The sequence below is a fragment of the Hyalella azteca genome, unplaced genomic scaffold, assembly GCF_000764305.2.
Source record: "Hyalella azteca isolate HAZT.00-mixed unplaced genomic scaffold, Hazt_2.0.2 contig13886, whole genome shotgun sequence".
Lineage (NCBI taxonomy): Eukaryota > Metazoa > Arthropoda > Malacostraca > Amphipoda > Hyalellidae > Hyalella > Hyalella azteca.
The window spans coordinates 144,083-163,375 of NW_025943791.1; the positions used below are offsets into that span (position 1 = coordinate 144,083).

Genomic DNA, 19,293 nt, shown 5'->3' on the forward strand with positions numbered 1-19,293 from the left:
GAGTCCTTCGGTAACAAAAAACGGTGGATATGCTTAATTAGCTTCAGATGGAATGCATATCCAAATACTTGATACAACTTTTAGACTTGGATCAGTTTTCCACAACCTTAATCTAATTTTACGTGATTAGTCGCGGCAGATCTGATGCAACGACGACAATAATGATTAGAACATAATTACCAGTGAGCAAATGAACAAGAAGTGACTGCATCAAAACATCTCTTGATTTCATCAAGATCTTGATTTCATCTTCTTGATTTCATCATTTGATTTCATCAAAACATCTCTTCGGCGCAGAACAATATAAGCAAACATACCGTTGAAAACAATGAATAGCACATTTACCTTCTTCAATGATTAACATAAACACATTAATTTTAATAACGGCGCTATAATGCAAACAGCAAGCCAATTAATTAAAGCACTGCGCCAATAATTTCATGTCAATATAAGCTGAGAAAACATGAAGGACTCAAGAGATAAAAAGTGTGGGCATATATACAGAGCAATGCATGCACTTGTGTGCACGGCACCGGTGCATTACAGTGCAAACTGGTTCGTATAGACTGCAGTGTACAGAAGCAAATGCTGAGTTTATACAACTAAACTGTTAATTAAATACCAGCAACTAGAGCGGGGAGAAGACTGGTTACTCGGTTAAGCAAATAGTGTAACTTCTATTCTGAAGAATCAAAGCTACCTCAGAAGGAATTTTCCTACAGAGATACTATATAGATATGCTTGTTAAAGCATTTGCACGTTTAGCAGCGTGTGAAGCGTTGTTCACGTAAAGTCGAATTCTGGAGCACTTTGAAAATCATGGAATTTCTTATGCAAATATGTGAAATAATTCATATTAGCTCAGTCATGTAGTCAGCGAAGAAATATACGCTGATGGGCTAGAGCTACGGGCAAGAAAATCATTATCGCACACTTAGCAGCCAATGTGTTATATATAACATAGATATGCTGCAATGAAACCAATAATTATTCAGCACCTAGCAAGAAGTATCTTAAATCCGAATGGCCATGTACCGAAAAAAATGCAGAAAACCCCCCAACGTGATCCCGTAAACGATGAATCTTCGCTTAAAAATGAACTGAAGGTAAATTAGCTTTTCGCCCATTGTGCGAGCACTACCGTTAGGCGCGTCCATTTGGAGGCAGCGGCGTATACGTACGCATCTCTCCCATCATAACTGTCCGGCAACGAGCGCTTATTGCCATGAGCAAACCAACTCTCGGCGTGCTACTATAGCCGTGGCCCCGTTGCATGAACAATTGTGCATACGATAAGTTAAGAGATTGTCATTGACATGGTAGCAAAAAATTGTAGTCAATTAATAATTATTATTATTATCTATGCTGGTTATCTTGGCCAAGTCTTTATCGATCATTTTCGTTTTCAAAGCGTTTACATCATTTCAAAATACAAAGCGTTTACATCATTGTAGTAAGAATTTAAAATTCAGCGTTAACTTGAGCGCATTAGGTTTACATTACATTCGTACAGGGCAGATATAACCACAACAATTTTTGAAATCTTTAACATAATCTGACTTGGTTTGAGAACTCAAGTGCGTGCGTGCATCTTGCACCGCCACAATACGAGTTGCGCAGCTAATTCTACACCACGTGTTGCACCGAGCCGTGCTTATCGTACGGCCCAGTCCGGATGAGGCTATTTTAGGGACTATGTAGTAAAGTTCTGTACGGGATGCAACTGTTTCCCATGCGTTCTTGGGAATGAGCATCCGGCGCCTCTATAGCATGCTCCGGTGGCCGGCAGCTAGAATACAGCGCATGCAAGCATTAATTTAGTTGCTGTGCACGCGAGGAAAGCGTGTACGGTTGTGACAAGTACACTGTTCTTCATAGAACATAATATGTATATGGCTATAATCTAGTTTAAAAATGAACTTGATGAATTTCACGCATCATGAACCATCATCTTGACGAACAACAATGAAAATATTCAGCGTACGACAAAAACAATGGCATTATCGAATATTGCTTTCCACAGGATTTGCGTGATTGCATCAGAGATTTCATATATAGGTCTATCTTATGTCTATTCCATATGAGTTTTATATTAAAAAAGCGGTACTAAGTCTTAATTTTAAAAAATCAGTTACATGGATTCGCAGCTGGATCGAAGGCACCTCGATCATATACATAGTTGATGAGAGCAGACTTAATAAAAATTTATAGTTTATATTAAATGAAAAATTATAAAGTTATAGTTAATAACAGCAAGTAACCGACATGCCACTTAAATTGCGGCAAAAATATCAATAAAATTATTAATAGATGTCGAGCTAACAGACCGTTGTAAAAACATAATAACGAAAGACACGACGTTAACAGCATCATAAATAATTAAAAACATGTACGACAATCGGAGAATCATGAGCATGAATTTCAAACAAAGAAAAGACGAATAACGATAATAAACAAAGAAGTCAAGGCAGGCCATAAAATTACTTGAGATTGAATTCTGAAACAAAAGTCTACAAACAATGAAAATAAGATGAGAACATATGCATATAATATAATAAATTATACTGTCGATGATGCTAAAACAGATTTTTACGTACTCCATTCTCACGAGCAATTTCAGTGAGTTGTAGCAGTATATATACAAGAGCTTGGACACAGTGTGTAGAATATGCAGAGAGAACCACACCGTATTTACCCAACGCGCTCAACAGACCGCTCGATACTAACTTATAACCACCAGCAACACGCAGCCTGAGGTTGATACACGCATGAACACCTGGGCCTATACTTTCAAAAAAAGTTAAGAGATCGTAAGTTCATCAGCCAATCATTGACGGCCTTTCAAGCAAAATCCACCAATCATAGACGAGAAAATAGAGCGTAAGTACTTACGTTCACTTAGCGAGTTTTTGAAGTTTGGCCCCTGGAACAGCAAATTCGTATGTGTAAATGCGACATGGAATACAATACCAAGTCAATACCCATATAAACAAAGAAACCGAACATACTTTCAAACTAAATCAGAGACCAGAACACACGAAATAATGGTATCAATATTGATAACATTTTTAAGTTTAAACATTTTCAAGGACAGTAGAATGGATTTCTGATATTTGTTCTTGTTCGTTAAATTTGAAGAATCTTCAGCGTCAAAACCACAGCATAAACCAGCATCAGACTACAGGTGTTCACATGTATGCACAAGTGTGGTCACCCATAACAGGTGTACTTAACAAGAAACACATGCTTCATTACGTCGAATAGACATCATTGGGAGCAGGGGTAACAATATATAAAAATAACAGATCATTTTTTTTAGTTTTAAAACTTCTGTTCAGTCAACGGAGCGACGTATGTCCTCAGAGAGATCATTTTTAGCCGATAAATGAAGATCATTTCTCAAAGGTTTTTAGTCGATAAATGAAGCTCAAAATGTCAATAAATCAATATGATTATTTGTCAATAAATTAATATCTGCAGTATAAAAAAACTTGAAAAAAGTGAGAATCACATGAAAATTAAAAAGCATATCTGTGGTAAAAGTTCTAAGACAACCTACGATAAGTGGCAGGGTCTAAGCTATGACAGGGTTCAGCAACAGATACATAAAACAGGTTAACAAGACACAAGAAAGAGCGGATGAGACTAGATACGGTGCTCGAAGAGTACGTTCAGGTTATATCATATATCAAGATCCACGAAGAAGGTAAGAGAAGAATAATAGGGAGCAAAGTATGAGGAATCATCTAGTTTTATTTAAAAAAAGCCCTGTGTGGAAACGATGAAAAAAGTAACGGCCGATGAACGACGTAACCGAATTGCGACGAGCGACATGTGACGTCTTGTCTTGCGTTGACGTAGCCATGTGATCCACATATCGTACATAATATATAGTGTACATAAAAGCAGCGATAAATGTTGAATTATAGAGACCTAAGACCAGGAGAGACGCTGATGTTCAAGATAATAATAAGTAAAGCCAACGTGAGCGCAATACTTGAGACGTATTAAAGGTAGATAGATAAACGACGTGCAGTTTAACGGTCGGTGCGCAGGAGTGACTGTAACGGTAAGCTCTTAAGAGACTGCGCCGCGCGAGATGAAGTCGCTCGCGCATACGTAAAAAATGTCTAGGTTGATCGCCGGCTCAGTTGAGAAGAAATTCGAATTTTGAGAGGAAATCTTCTACTGAAACCGAAGACAAGTTAAAATGAAAAATTTTTAAACAGGTCTCTGTAATTTTTCTAATATTTCTGCGTTTTAAACCTTGCACTAGCAAGATCTTTAACTAATTATTGGCACGCATTCATCTAGATTAATTCATTTGATTATGATTTATTTTATGATTAGATTTAGATTTATTTATTTTGATTTATTTAAATAAATCTAAATTTAGATTTATTTTTGATGATTCTGCACTGTCAAATCATAATGTAGAACGCAAGACTAACATACTCCTACATTAAATCCGAGATCATTTTGAACTATGTTTCAAATATTAATTGGAATTTGAGGCGAATTTGGCGCAGCAACATCTCTTTGAATGTTAATATAGCTGGGAAGACAAGCCACGGCGTCAATAGCAACGCAACACTGTGGTAATTTTGCTCAATATTTAAATTCTCTGTTGATTTAAATATAGGCTAAAAAATTCTGTTAACAACAAACTTTAAGTTTCCAACGTTGAAAGTATTCAAGACTTTCTATGCAAGCCTGAGACACCAGATTGGCTTTCTCGGAACGAAACTGGCCGTGTTTTGAGTTTTTGTACTGAAGTAAAACATCGAAGAAGTTACGATGCCGAGAATTTGTTAGTCGGAGGCTCATCCTTAGATTTGAAAAATTGAGGTGCAGACACACATGCAAAGTTGGCGGTTTTTTTTCTTTGAAAGGCGACTTCGGGAAAATAATTAAACTTAGTTTCGAGCTCGCGATGAAGCAACGTGACCAGCTTCTGCATGAGAGAAAGACAGATAAAGACAATTATATTTATGCGAGACTGAGAAGAGGTGCAAACACACATGCAACATTGACGGTGTTTTTTTTTTTGGAGTGTAGCAAAGCGCTTTGGGGAAAATAATTAAATGAAGTTTCGAGCTGGCCGAAGCAAACGTGACAAGCTTCTGAAGAGACAGAGAGAAAGAGACAATTATAATTGCAAGATACTGAGAGATAGAAGAAGAGAAATACAGAAAAAAGGAGGATGATAAGGAAGTGGAGACAGGGGTGAAACATCGCGGTTCAGTAGCGGGATACAAGCGACAGGTGTCGCGTCACTCGCAAACTGCGCTTCTGTTATAGTACCCGTGACTGGTAATGATGGTATGTTGTTGTAATTGCCCATCCTGGTAGTAGCGACTGGGTAAGGGAGGAGGTGATAGGTCAGTTTTTCCGGGCACTTGGTGCCACTGGTAGTTCCACGACCATCACTGGCTCGCTGACCCGCCAGAACCATTTGGTTGCATTACACAAGACCCTGGACAAGCCAGGTACTCATTTATCAACCAGAGTTGGATGAATGGCTGAGTTGACCATAAGCTGAGCTTCCTGGAAGAACTTGTCCTCAGTGGGACTCGAACCAGTGGTGAGAGACAGAGTCTCTCACCACTGCACCACCGCAGCTCGTTGTGGGGGCAAAACAAATAGATGTCCTTCAGTACATAGATAAATTCATCTAATGTCATCCCCTAATAGGCAAATTCAACATAGGTCAAGAGTGAATAGACAAATTCTGTACGGTATATGTATTATGTATGTATGTATATGTATTATGTATGTATATGTATTAATGGATAAACAAATTCACGGCCAAGGTAAAACAAAGCACATATTTCGGCAACGTGTGATAGCCTTCTGACAACCGGAAAGAAGCACACAAATGATTTTTTTTTCGACTGAATCGCTAAAATACCCGATGCTTATTAATTAAGCTAACTGGTTAAGGTGCAGGTGGCCTACAGTTGAGGCAACCTCATTAGTTCTCTCGACAATTGCAACAGAAAAACGTGCCCCACGCAAGTCATTCTTTCATACGAGGATGCCTTCATGGATAATAACAGAGAATGAGCGGCCACACGCCATACCAGGCACACACAATACCAGCGACACAGAACCGAAGCCACAAAGAACGCTAGCCACACGCATCGCTAGCCACATGGAACCGAAGCCACACAGAACGCTATAGCCACACGCAACGCTAGCCACGCGCATCGCTAGCCCCATGGAACCGAAGCCACACGGAACAGAAGCCACACAGAACGCTAGCCACACGTAACAGAAGCCACACAGGACGCTAGCCACACGCTACAGAAGCCACACAGAACGCTAGCCACACGCTACAGAAGCCACACAGAACGCTAGCCACACGCAACAGAAGCCACCCAGAACGCTAGCCACACGTAACAGAAGCCACACGTAACGCTAGCCACACGTAACAGAAGCCACACAGAACGCTAGCCACACGCAACAGAAGCCACACAGAACGCTAGCCACACGCAACAGAAGCCACACAGAACGCTAGCCACACGCAACAGAAGCCACACAGAACGCTAGCCACACGCAACAGAAGCCACACAGAACGCTAGCCACACGTAACAGAAGCCACACAGAACGCTAGCCACACGCAACAGAAGCCACACAGAACGCTAGCCACACGTAACAGAAGCCACACACATCATCGGCTGACTGCAGCCTTCGGGTCATTAGGGATGCGTGGCAGGCCACCACGGAACGGTACCTAGTCTGGATACACAGGATCGTGGGATCGGGCACGTCGGAATTAACTGGTAACTTGACACTCGCGAGCCTACAAGAACCTGCCAATGGCACGCGCAGTCCGTTATGCAGCAAGATAGCAAATACCACTAAAAAATTATACCGGTATACGCCTCCCAAAATATAAGTGACCGAAATTAAAAGAGTTGTGGAGGAGTTCCAGGCTGTTTACTATATATATGTTTCATATATGATTGATTTCAGATAGTGAGAAAACTTGATCGTTTAGATTGTAAGCTAAAACATAGATGTGTAAGTGGTGACAGAAAGTTAGACTAAGAGTGAGCTGACAGGATGCCTAGGGCACCTCAGATATTATTTTATGAACGGAGTTGATTATTGTACCGTAAGTGACGAAAATGGCATCAGTAAATTGACTCGATCCGTGACGCCCGAAGCTCAGATGCAGCGCGTTAAGCTAATGAAAGAATTTCACGCGTGCATTTTGCGCTCAAGAGAGATGCGGTAGTATTATATAATTTGATACCATAATATACAGTTGGTGTTGGATACCTACAGAAACACAACATTCGTGCACACGAGAAGGCTGAGGCATCAAACATGGAAGAAAACTGAGCGCCAGAATGACGCTCAGTTTTAACATAATTTGATTTCACAGAATTTAACTCCATTCATTACTTTATCTTAAGAGTGCACACAATGAAGAGCACCATTGTACTGCAGAAAGCACACCTTATATATAAAATGTATTGAGATATTAGTGTAGATAGGCAGAAGTTCTTCACTAAATGACATTTTACTGGAATACGACGTTTCGAATGTTTAATGTCTATTAAAGATCTCAAGTAGGCGAAGAGTTGTACAACTCTTGAAATTTTAAACTAGGAAATTAAATAAATACATACAGAAGCTATGGTAGATATGGTTCGAAATCAAAACTCGAAATTATTCCGAGAACAACTTCAACGTCCTCACAAATCCGGTGGTTTGCAAATTGACAGCTGGAAACTCATGCTTGACGAAAGCCTCTGCTATCACTTGTCTTGTACGTAGTATCAGGGCACCGCATGATGATGCTGGTGCAGGCCTCCAATGTCACGCGGGTGATGATTCCGTTTTGAGCCTCCAGCATGCGGTTCTTTGGTCCTCCAGTTTGTAGGTGGCATTTGAGTCGGCAGCTCAGGGTCGTGCTGGTCAACCCGTTGTAATTTACATTATAGAGAAGTCTATAATTTTCTTTCGTGCTGGAGAACTTGTAAATAGCATTGGTTTCTTGCAGTGGTCCCGACTTTTTACATGGGTTTTTCATGATAAAATTATCGATTCTTTTGTTTTTGTAGTAAATCAGGAGTTTTATTTGGTCAGTTACTTTTGTGCAGCTGTTATTTGGTACAATTGAATTGAGGACTCATTCATCTGTCCTAAAACCGCTGTTCATTTGGTTTTGATTGTAAATTTTGGTGACGCAATGTTTTGATGTGGATTCATTTGTTCGGTTTTGACGTGCTCGAAAGTTTAAGTTTCTGTGTCGACTGTTCCATTCGCATAACTGTTGTTGACAAGAATTTGCTTGCAGGTCTGTAGTTCAGTTTTCAAGTCACAAGCGGATGTACAGGTTTTGAATGATCGATGTATGAGGGAGCGTATGGTGATGATTTTATAGTGCTGGGGACATTTGCTTACTTCTCTCAGGGCCTTTCCAATGTCTGTAAATTTCCGCTAAACTTTGGTGACCAAGGAATTATTAATGTCTTGCACCAATATGTCCAGGAAAGGCAACATAGTGTTTTGTCGGAATTCGTAAGTTAACATCAAAGCAGAATTGAGTTCCAAAGCCTCGCGCAGCTCAATCATGTCATCTAGCTTTCGTCTCGATGATGAAGATGTCATCGACATATCGATAGTAAATTTGTAATCTGTTTATTTTAACACTCGGTTTTCGATTTCGCACATATAGAATGCTGGACTAAAAGGACAGTCCATAGTAAAAGTGTTAATTTGCTGATATATTTTGCTATCTGGGGTCTGGAAAGGCAATTCTGAAGTACAGAGGCAGAAGAGATCAAGTAGATTAGGTATTTTTAGAGATTGATGGGCCGCCAAAGTTTAATTAGAATAGAGATGTTCAGTTATTATTTCTGAAGTTAGTTAAAGTTCATTTTTAAATAAGCAATTGACGTCAAGTGAAGTGAGCAAACCAGAAGAGCACCAATTGCAAAAGATCTTTAAGAAATTGGCTCTAGATCTAAACAAAAATTTCTTCTAGGTGTAAGGTTTTAATATAGCATCCAATTCCAGTGCTGTCCTGTAGATTGGAGAGGTAGCTTGAGCCAATCACAAGCAAAAATAAGCAGTCTTCCTTATTCTGTCTCACAGTCTCAGTCTGACTGTGAGTAAGACTGTCAAATTCATTTGTGATTTTTGAGTTCTATATGCTCAGGCATGGAATATATCTACTTGACAAACCGCGACTAGATTTTTCGAGCCGTGGCTTCATGGGTTTGCCAGCCCTGTTTCCATTTCTTTGAGCAGTGGCTTCATGGATTTGCCAGCAGCAGCCATGATTCAATTTCTTTCAGCTGTGAATTCCATATCTTGGCTGTGAGAAGCCATTTATGACCTGCAAACTTCTTATTCACAAAGTCCCATCACTCCCGTCATCCCATGCATACAAAGGCCCATGTTATTTACAAAGTCCCATACAAAATTCAGTCACTAGCATTTGTCTTTACTTAAGCAGCAACTGTACAAAAGATAATGCCATATGACCATTGTGATGTAATCATGTAACCACAACTATGCAATCTTCATGGAGGTGAGAAATGATTTGAGTTTACTTGTTATGTTCTGCAAGTTATTTTGGCAGGAGGCTGGAGCATTGAAGTATATTTACTTTGGATTGCAAGCGTAAGTTGAAAATTTTATCAAACAACATGTTTGCAAAGTGCAAACCACAATTTCTTCAATCAAAAAAAATTTATGACATTAGAGCCATAAAATTTCATACCTACCTACTGAAATTATATATTAGAGCAGCAATATTTCAGAAAAAAATATGACTTTTCCAGCCTTGCACTGCACTCCACAGTCACTCTCACTCAGTGTGGAATTCCAGAGGGGTAATATATTAACTGGTAGACATAGCAAAACAGAAAGCATGACCTCAAAATCTGGAAAGGCCAGCATACCTCCACTTTCAGTCCATCATCACTGACAGTGACAAGTCACTGCAAGCTGCCACAGCTGTTTCATTGGCAAAAACAGAGCTTACATCATCACAGTAACAAAGATCCAATCAACGCTTGAACTTGAACCTTTGTAAATCGTAAATGTTATACATGCAGAATCAATCGTGTGCAACAGCCAAAGTGACGGGAATGATGGTTAGTGTTTACTCGGTTACTCGTTTACTCTCACTAAGTGCAGATAAAGCTCCCAAACTTATAGATGATAAGTAAAAACTATACATAATAATATTTTTACGGTAATATATTGTGAGCCTTCTAAAGTTTTAATAATGAAGAAATTACAAGGTTCACAGAATCTAAAGGTTTGAATGCTAAATTGTCGAGTATGGTACCCTAGTATGGAACATAGTAACAAACCAGAGATTTTTTAGAATCAGTTCATTTTTAATTTCCTCATTTACCCAAGATTTAAACTAAGTTCTTATGTATGATGATGCTGGTGTCCAGGACACTTTACTGGTCTACTTATAGGACTCAAAAATGAACTTGAGGTAGAGTCTAAAAAACTCTCTGCTTTGCCACTATGATTATTGTAGACGAGTAAAGTACAAGTAGGCTAGGTACCTAACATGGACACCAGCATTATCAATTCATCATACATAAGAAATGAAATTAGTTTGAATCTTGAGTAAATGAGACAATTAAAAATGAACCGATTCTAAAAAATCTCTGGTTGACTCACTATGGTCCACAATGAAAGATAAGATGCAACCGGTGAGGCGCTGGCGGCCTACGTTATTCACACCACACTCTGTCACTCACTTATCTTTCATCAGTAAAACATCACTATAAATATTATCGGAAATCAAGCCACTGCAATATAATTGTAGCGATTGATAATACATTTTAAATAAGGTACTCACACAAGAAAGATACGATGGAAGCCGCAAAGAATCTGCCTATTACTACCCAAGAGCAAGTACGTATTTAGAACGCAGTGATAGAACCACCACACCCCCTAACACCATCACGAATGGAGAGCAACTAACAGGTCCGTCCGTCTTTTCTTTCATTTGAGACTGTCAGGTCGACGATCAAAATCTGTCCGCTTTTTATAGGATTTAAAATAGTTCTATCGGAAGATTAATTACTATAACAGATAATTGATACAGCTCATAATGAATCTGATTGATCACTGCTAAATTATTCTGCTAACTGATAATTGGTTCTACGCAGATAATTGATTTCACAAATTGGACATAGATGCTAATAATTGCTAATTGGTGATTAATCATTATACGTCTCGTTAATCAATTGGCCTTGCCACAAATTTAATTTATAAATGCTAATTATATAAAGTCTCAGATAAAGTCTCATTGTATAAAGTCTCTGAACATAATTTATTTATGATGAGTGTCAGACAAAATTCGTATATAAGGAAGGCGGTGCCACACGTCTCGGACAAAAATTTACGGCCGGACTTGCGGCCGGTCTCGCGGCCGGACTGGCGGCCGGTGTCCTAATTCGGTGAGCATGGAATATCTTACAAATTAATGAACGTAGCTTGATGAAACTTGGTACACGTATTCATAAGGACCTAACGTCCTCTTAAGGACCTAACGGACTCTTATCCTGCCCCTCACCCTCTCTACCCCTCTGCCGCGAGCCTTTCATTCCCTCAGCCAACCCCTCTCCCCTCGCTCAGCTGTTCAGCTGAGTCCCCTTGCTCAGCTAGAGTCGTAATTTTTGACAGAACTTTAACTCTACTCAAAGTCAATTCAGTTTCAAAATTGTGTGTTTTCCGTGCATTGTATTTTTAATTTCCAATTCTGTTTTAAATAGAATTTTAACTTCAACTCTACTCAAGTCAATTCAGTTTTTACACTAGCTACTTCAAACTATCGCCAGTCATGAAAAGATCCGATCAAATGATACGAGTTTAGATCTATGAACAAGGCACGAAAAGGAAAAGAATCGGCGACAGGCCACATCAGGCCTACATTTCAGCGCCGACATCATTATGTTATGTTATGTTAACGGTGATGTTTAGCTCGCAAAAATTTGTGAAATTTTACCTTAATTCGTGAGTTATTTGACGATACGTGCCGAAATTTGCAGCGAGCATTACATTTATTCAAAGCTACAGTACAAATTTGAACGAAACTTTGAATATAGAAACCGAACCTCTCAACGGTGAAGATAAGCTCGTGACAACTTCTTAGATTTTGCCTTCATTTGCGAGTTTTTTCCAACGTTTGTGATTTAAACAGCAGTACGTGCTTAAATTCGCAGTGAGCATAGAATTTCTTCTAAAATACTGAACATATTTGAACGAAACTCCGTATGTCACGGTATGTGAATACTTAACTTCCCAACGGTGATGTTTAGCTCGTGAATTTTTGCAGGCGAAAATTGTTCGATTTCGCCTTCGTTTGCGAGTTATACCGTTATACGGATATACGGAGAAACGACCGGCATTTCTCAGGCCGATTTTTAAACTTGCATTGACCAAGAGCCGTACACGTACATTCATTACTTTGGGAGATATTCCTTGCTCATTGAATTTGTTGAGACCGGCCGCAAGTCCTGCCGTAAATTTGTCCGAGACGTGGCGGTGCAGCAGTAGATCACATATATCAACATGCAATAATTACACTCAGCTTTAGAGGTTCAGAGCCAAGAGCCGTCCGTAGTTACATCCTCGCTCGTAAGAAGGTTCTTCTGCATCCGGCTACACGTACTCCGGCCTAATCTCTTGTGGCCTTACTTCTTGACGCTACACCTTCTAGCTATCAATTACAGCTTTACCATCTCACATTTACCGCGTCTTTAACTTCTTGCGGCCAATGAGGTTAGGATATGTCCGCTTATGTTGTTTCTCCATGAGGAAGGAAGATGAAAAAAGTAGGAATATCCCAATTCATTTTATCGCTTATGGATTCAAACCGGGCTGTGGTTGCCCTCGTCTCCATCAATTATCCACTGAGCAGCTTGGCAGAGCTCATGGGCCAAGGCTTGTCTCAGCTTGTACGCAGAATCTGTGTTAATAGCATGGAGCATCCAGTGTATCTGTATTTCGTGTTGAGGGAAAGTTCTTCCAGCTGCCCTCAAAAGTCTGCTGTTTCCAGTGATTTCGAGCTTGCCTGGTAAGCGTTTCTCGAATGACGTTCAATTGAAGATATCGAAAAAAGAAGCCACTAGTTTTTTTGTTTTTTTTTTCTGATAGTTATTCATATATTTTCTAGCCTCTAGCTGACAATTGTCGTCCGTATCTTCAGCCAAACTGGCTATAATTACTTAATTCTAATTATCCATGGCGGTTGCGCTTATTTTTTCCGAGATGCGAAGGGCTTCAGATGCTGCTTCTTATTCCCCTAACGTTTTCAAATTTCAAAATATATCTTTCAGACGATTTTAAATATAATAAAGTGTGAAAATTTTCTATTATGGTTGTGTCAGGCTGTCTACCGTAACTCCCTTTACTTGTGTTAGCAGTTACTGCGTCACTTCCGTGACGTCACTATAGCATGCCTATCTAAGCTCCCCGAGCGGACCTTCAGTCAGTTTAGGCAGTCACAGGCGAGACGTAGTAAAGCCATCACCATGTAGTCCGCACGATCACGGCCAGACTCCGGCGTTGAGTAGCCTCCGTCGTTAGAGTAACCATCTAAAACCTACCTTGTGTAATAACCACCAAGCTTCCTTGTATTCCTATCTAGTTCGTAAATATATTATTAGACAACTAGCCTCTCAGTCAACCTGCCGCTTATTCGGACCTTAGATACGAACCCTTGGACCCTCAACTCAAATAAACCTAAGAAGATCAACCGGTTATTAATCAATACTGAACTTTGAGATAGTTATATATTATCGGGCCAGTCAGACCAAAACACATCCAGACAGTTGCTTAAAGAATTTGAAAACAACTGAAGCTTGTGTGCCAACATTAAAATTTTAGGCGCATTTTGGACTTCGTAATCTCAATGCAATCAAACATAATGACCGGCTTAATTCTTTCCTGTTATGGTGATTTTTTTGCGTAAATTAAATTAATTTTACAGGATTGCAGGGTTACAAATTGAATTTTTTTCTAAACAAGTGTGATCACCACGCAAAAGCTTTTACTGTGTTATGGCCGCCAATAAAAACAATAACCAATAAAACTTAATGTAAACTATGGTTTTTTACATTCATTAAAGTTCAATCTAAACTTCCCATTAGTTGAAATCGGAGCATCTTGCTATGTAACAATTTATATCATTGAATGTAATTTACGCCACGTAGGATCTCAATCTCGCGATTCACCAATAAACGAAGAAGGCAGAATTTTCGCCTTTCATCATAGTTTATTAATGAATAATGGGCTCTGGTGCAACGGCCTTCTCGTGGTGGAGCCGTCTGGGTCGTCTACCGACGCCCCAGCAAACCGTTGTAGAACCCCTCCCTGCCTCGTCCCGCCGCGCAGGGTTTTCTCCACCGCAGCGGTCTCTCCCGGCAAGCCTGCTCCGGATCCTTCTTTTAATGGCCGGAATAAATCCCAACCCTGGGCCGCGAATCTGCATATGCGCAGTTTGTAATAAAACCACAAACAAAACGCAATATTCCCTACGCTGCCTGACTTGCTCCAAGTGATACCACACGGTCGCCTGCTCAACGCAAATTAACAACTACTATCTTTGCAACAATTGCCCAAGGCCTCTTCCTCCCTCTCCCCACCCGCCGTCCGGGCACTCAGGGCCTGTCCGCCCACCCCAGCCATTCCGCCTGAGCGTCGCAGCTCACTGCCCACTGGAACCCTGAAGATTTTCCAGTTTAACTGTAACGGATTTTAGAACAAATCTGACGAAATCGAACTCTTTCTGGCCACCCACAGCATCCAAGTAGCAGCCATCCAATAAACAAAACTATCTTCCCGCTCCAAAGACCCGAAATTTGAAAACTTTGCTGTCTTCCGCAAAGATAGGAGCACGGGACGAAGTGGAGGCCTGACGATGTTGATTCACAACAGTATCACGTTCACTATTAAGCAGCTACCAGACCATAACCCAATCGAAAAACAGGCGACAACCATCTAGGCCAATAACACTGATCTTATTATCATTAATGTCTACACCCCACCCCAATCGTCCTGCCCACCGAACTTCAGAGCAATTAGTGCCGAACTCATTGATACTTGGCGACCTGAACGCACACGACCCCCACTGGCACTCGCGCATCCAGGACACGCGTGGAGAAGAACTGGCGAATGAAATCGGCGATTCTGATCACGGGACGCTGAATTTGGACACACCAATCCGGCTTCCAACCGCAGGACAACCCTCCTCGCTAGACCTTTCAAACGCCTCAGATACCCTGATCACCCACATGGATTGGACCATCATGACCACTCTGTCATCCGACCACCTGCCAATCATCATTACACAGCAAGCAGACTATCAGACAATCAAGACCCCGAAAATCACCTTCACGAACTTTGCCAAAGCCGACTGGGAAAAATACACTGCCGACACCGAGGCCGCCTTCGAAAACTCCGTCTTCCCTGCCAACTTGTCTACAGCCGAACATTAGTTTCGTAAAATTTTATTCAGCGCAAGCAACCGTAACATTCCTTCAGGCCGTCACATCTGTTCCAAGTCGGGCCTCTCCAAAGATATCATCAACCTCACCCGACAGCGAGACATCCTCCGTGCCGCCGACCCCACTTCCGACAATGTAGCAGCTCTTACTGCCATATCCACCAACTCACCAACCAAAACAAAAAAGCCCGATTGAAACAATACATCTCTACCTTCAACCGCCATACTAACGTAAACCGCCTCTGTTCAACACTAAAGGCCCAATCTCCCTGCTTTGTCTCGCCATCAAAGTACTAGAAAGATGTTTGTTACCTATTATCACCCAACACCTGCCCCTAGCCGATCATCAACATGGATTCCGGCCCGGGTATTCGACCACGTTTGCACTCACTCTTCTCACTACAGATATCATCTACGGTCTTAACAAAAAGAGGCCTGCGCACCGAACCATTATTGCCGCACTGGACCTCACCAAAGCCTTCGACACCGTCAACCACCGGATACTGATCGACGGCCTTCTCGCCTCCCCACTGCCCGGATCTATCACCCGCTGGATCTCCAACTACCTACACGGCCGTTCTGCCTCAACGGAATTTCGCCATCAAAACTCTAAACACCGATTAATCCACACAGGTGTTCCACAGGTCTCCGTCCTGTCTCCTGCCCTCTTCAATTACATATGTCTCCAAGGCACCCCAACCCCCACCCAACATCAAGATCATCTCTTATGCTAACGATTTCACAATCTACAGCACTGGTCCCGACGCCGACATTCTCACCCAGAAACTCAACGACTACCTCCCCCAACTCTGCACTTTTTCACTCACCGCAACCTGGAAATCTCTGCCAGCAAATCAACAGTCACTCTCATTAAACCGCACACGGCCCAGTACAATCACCACCCTCAAGTCAAGATCAACAATCAACTACTCCCGCTAGAACACAACCCAAAAATCCTTTGCATAACTTTTGACACCATGCTCACCTTTACCACCACCACAGAACCACGGCAGCAAAAGCCTCAAAACGCAAGAACATACTGAAAGCACTCTCAGGCACATCCTTTGGACGAGACAAGGAAACCCTACTACAAACACACAAAGCCATCGGCCGCCCAGTAATTGAGTACGCCAGCCCAGCCTGATCTCCTGTCACCTCTCCTACCAACTTCACCCGCCTGCAAACAGTTCAAAATTCTGCTCGGAGAACCATAACCGGTTGCCACAACACAACTGCCGAACAACATCTTCACTCCGAATGTCAAATGCTCACTGTTCAACAACATACGGACCTCCTCTCAGCCCAGTACCTTCTGCGGAGTCACCTCCCTCAACACGCCTGCCACCAAATCACAAGACCGCACCCCCAACCCCGCAACATAAGAGATACTCTTTTCACCAAATACATAAATGCCGTTCAACCTTCACTCCCAACCATTATTAACAGTACCACCCTCGAAGCAGCTAGCGACACTCTCTATTCCAACGCTGCCCGCGCTGCCATAGACTCGTACCACCCACCAGTATTGGCTTCTTAACGGCTGGCCTCCTCCGCTTCCGGAAATAGATAGATCTGAACCATCGCTTCAAAGATCTGCAAACGAACCCTGGCACAACTTCGCTATGACCACTGTATACTCATGAACAGCTACAAAAGCAGAATTAAAAATAACGCCAATAACCTGTGCAACTACTGCCACCTCTCTTCGGATGATGTGCCCCACCTCTTCGACTGCTCTAAAAGGCCCGTTCACACTAGGGGCAACACACGAGAATCAAGTGCCTCAAAGCGCATGCAGAGGCGCTTTGCAGCCTCTGCATGCGCTTCTTGACCGATTGACGAGCTAGCGATTGACATGGGCCATGCCTCATGCAACACAAGCGCGGCGCTTAGTAGATAGCTATTAAATAAAAGAATTGATATCACTTGTATGCTTAAATCGCAAATTAACTAAGAATTTAAATTAAATTAAAATTTTAAATAAAATTGAAAATCTAAAATAATTAATTAAAGAAATTGAATTCGTTCTATGGTTTCAATGTATTAATTTGTGACTTCTGATTTGTGATTCTAGATTACACGAACTGACGATGGAGCTGGTCTCCGAAACGTTTTATGAATTTTTGTGGACTATTCTTTGCTTTTAAATTCTTAGTTAGTAGATAGCTGTCTGTGGTCTAGTAAGGTTGATTGTGTACGTTGGTCCGGTACACCAAATGTCGACTAACACCACTCTCGTTTGGAGTCACTCTCTAGTAGAGCGCCTAATTGATCTCTATAGAGAACACGAATGCCTATGGACTGTTCGGTCAAAGGAGTCCAAAAATCGAAATGCAAATGATGTAAGTTATTTTTACATGACGTGTTTAGTTCATGTGATTTAAGCAACTCCTGACAATTTATGCATTACCGTTTAGCGATTTCAAATGATGATATAATATCGGTACGAATATTGGAACTTTTTATTTAAGAATAGACTATATTTTTATAAACTAACTGTATCTTTTTGAATGTGCTAGTTCTCTAATTATGATGTCTATGCTAAATTCTCGTTTACAACTGACATAGTGGGAAGAATGGCGGACCGCAGCACACCCGAGAACAATGGCTACAGCTCAAATTCGGTGACATCCATCCTCATTGACGTCTAGGTGGCAACTAGTGTTCAAAGCGCGCGGTCTCGAGCTATCGCTTAATTACCCAACGCCCCTCAGCACCATAGACCTTTGGAGGGACCCAGCTGCGGTTGTGCGCTGGCTCCAGCCACGGCTGGACCAGTGACGCCGGTATCGGGCGCGGGGCAACAACAATAACAACAACATTAATGATCGCATCTCCCTTCCTCACGTAATTCACGTATATAGAAGCTTATCATTACATAGGCTTTGTAATGAAGCAATGGGACATTAAAATCAATTCCAAAATATAGTTGGTAGCAGTTCATGACGCGTGAAATTTGCAGGGCGCAATGTGAGACGTTTTTGTCGTTGCTTTCCGTTATAGGCTAAAAAGCGTTAGCTGGCTGCAGGGCTAGTTCATGACTTAAAAATTGTAGACCTACGGCTACGCTCCCATATACGCGCAAAGGCCGCGGGGGAGAAGGGACTGGCGAAGAGATTCTGAGTGGACTCAAGAAAGGACTGGCGAAGAGATTCTGCAGTACTGAAGGAATTTTTACTTCTGAGCTGTGGATGCACCGATTTGCGATTGGGTAAAGCCGGCAGGCGTGAGGCCAATCATCATGAGGTGGTCATAACGAGGAAGGGTGAATCTCATGGGTCGTTTTGTATTAGAAACAACAACAATAGGAGAAAAGAGGAAGTGGGTCTGAAGGGCGCTCTCAAGAAGTAAAGAACACGCAAGGTCTTGTTAGAATAGAATAGAATAGAATAGAAGTGTCGGCGCTGAAGAAATAGGCCCATGGCCTGTTGCCGATTCTTGAACTTTTCGTGACTTGATTCACAAGGGATCCGGCCTTTGGAACCCGATCTTTCCATAGCTGACGATTGATTGAGATAGCTGCTGGACTTATTGCCTGGTCCGTAATTTGCTAGGCATTTTAAGANCTACTGACTCAACAAGTCCGCGTTATTTAAAAATGAAAACACTTTCACTTGTTTGGCTTGTTCATTCAATTTGCACTCTCTTTTACTGACTTCACTGAACTGAACTGAAATTCGGTTATTCTCTGGCACGGATCATAAAAAAAAAATGCGAAAAGAGTTCCGAAAACGGCACAGTAAAAGGTTAAAAAATTTAGAAATTTGGGACCACGAGCACGAGCGTCCGCTCTC

The 19,293-nt window shown here is 41.5% G+C and overlaps 1 protein-coding gene across 1 annotated transcript in view; it reads right to left on the minus strand.

Annotated features, from left to right (window-relative positions):
• Positions 1-10,950, minus strand: part of LOC108670632 (alpha-(1,6)-fucosyltransferase-like) — a 48,493-nt gene extending 37,543 nt beyond the window's left edge. Inside the window, exon 1 of the mRNA XM_047883864.1 lies at positions 10,847-10,950. The gene's annotated coding sequence lies outside the window, so the exon portion shown is untranslated. The remainder of the gene's footprint in view (positions 1-10,846) is intronic.
• Between the last annotated feature and the right edge of the window lie 8,343 nt (positions 10,951-19,293).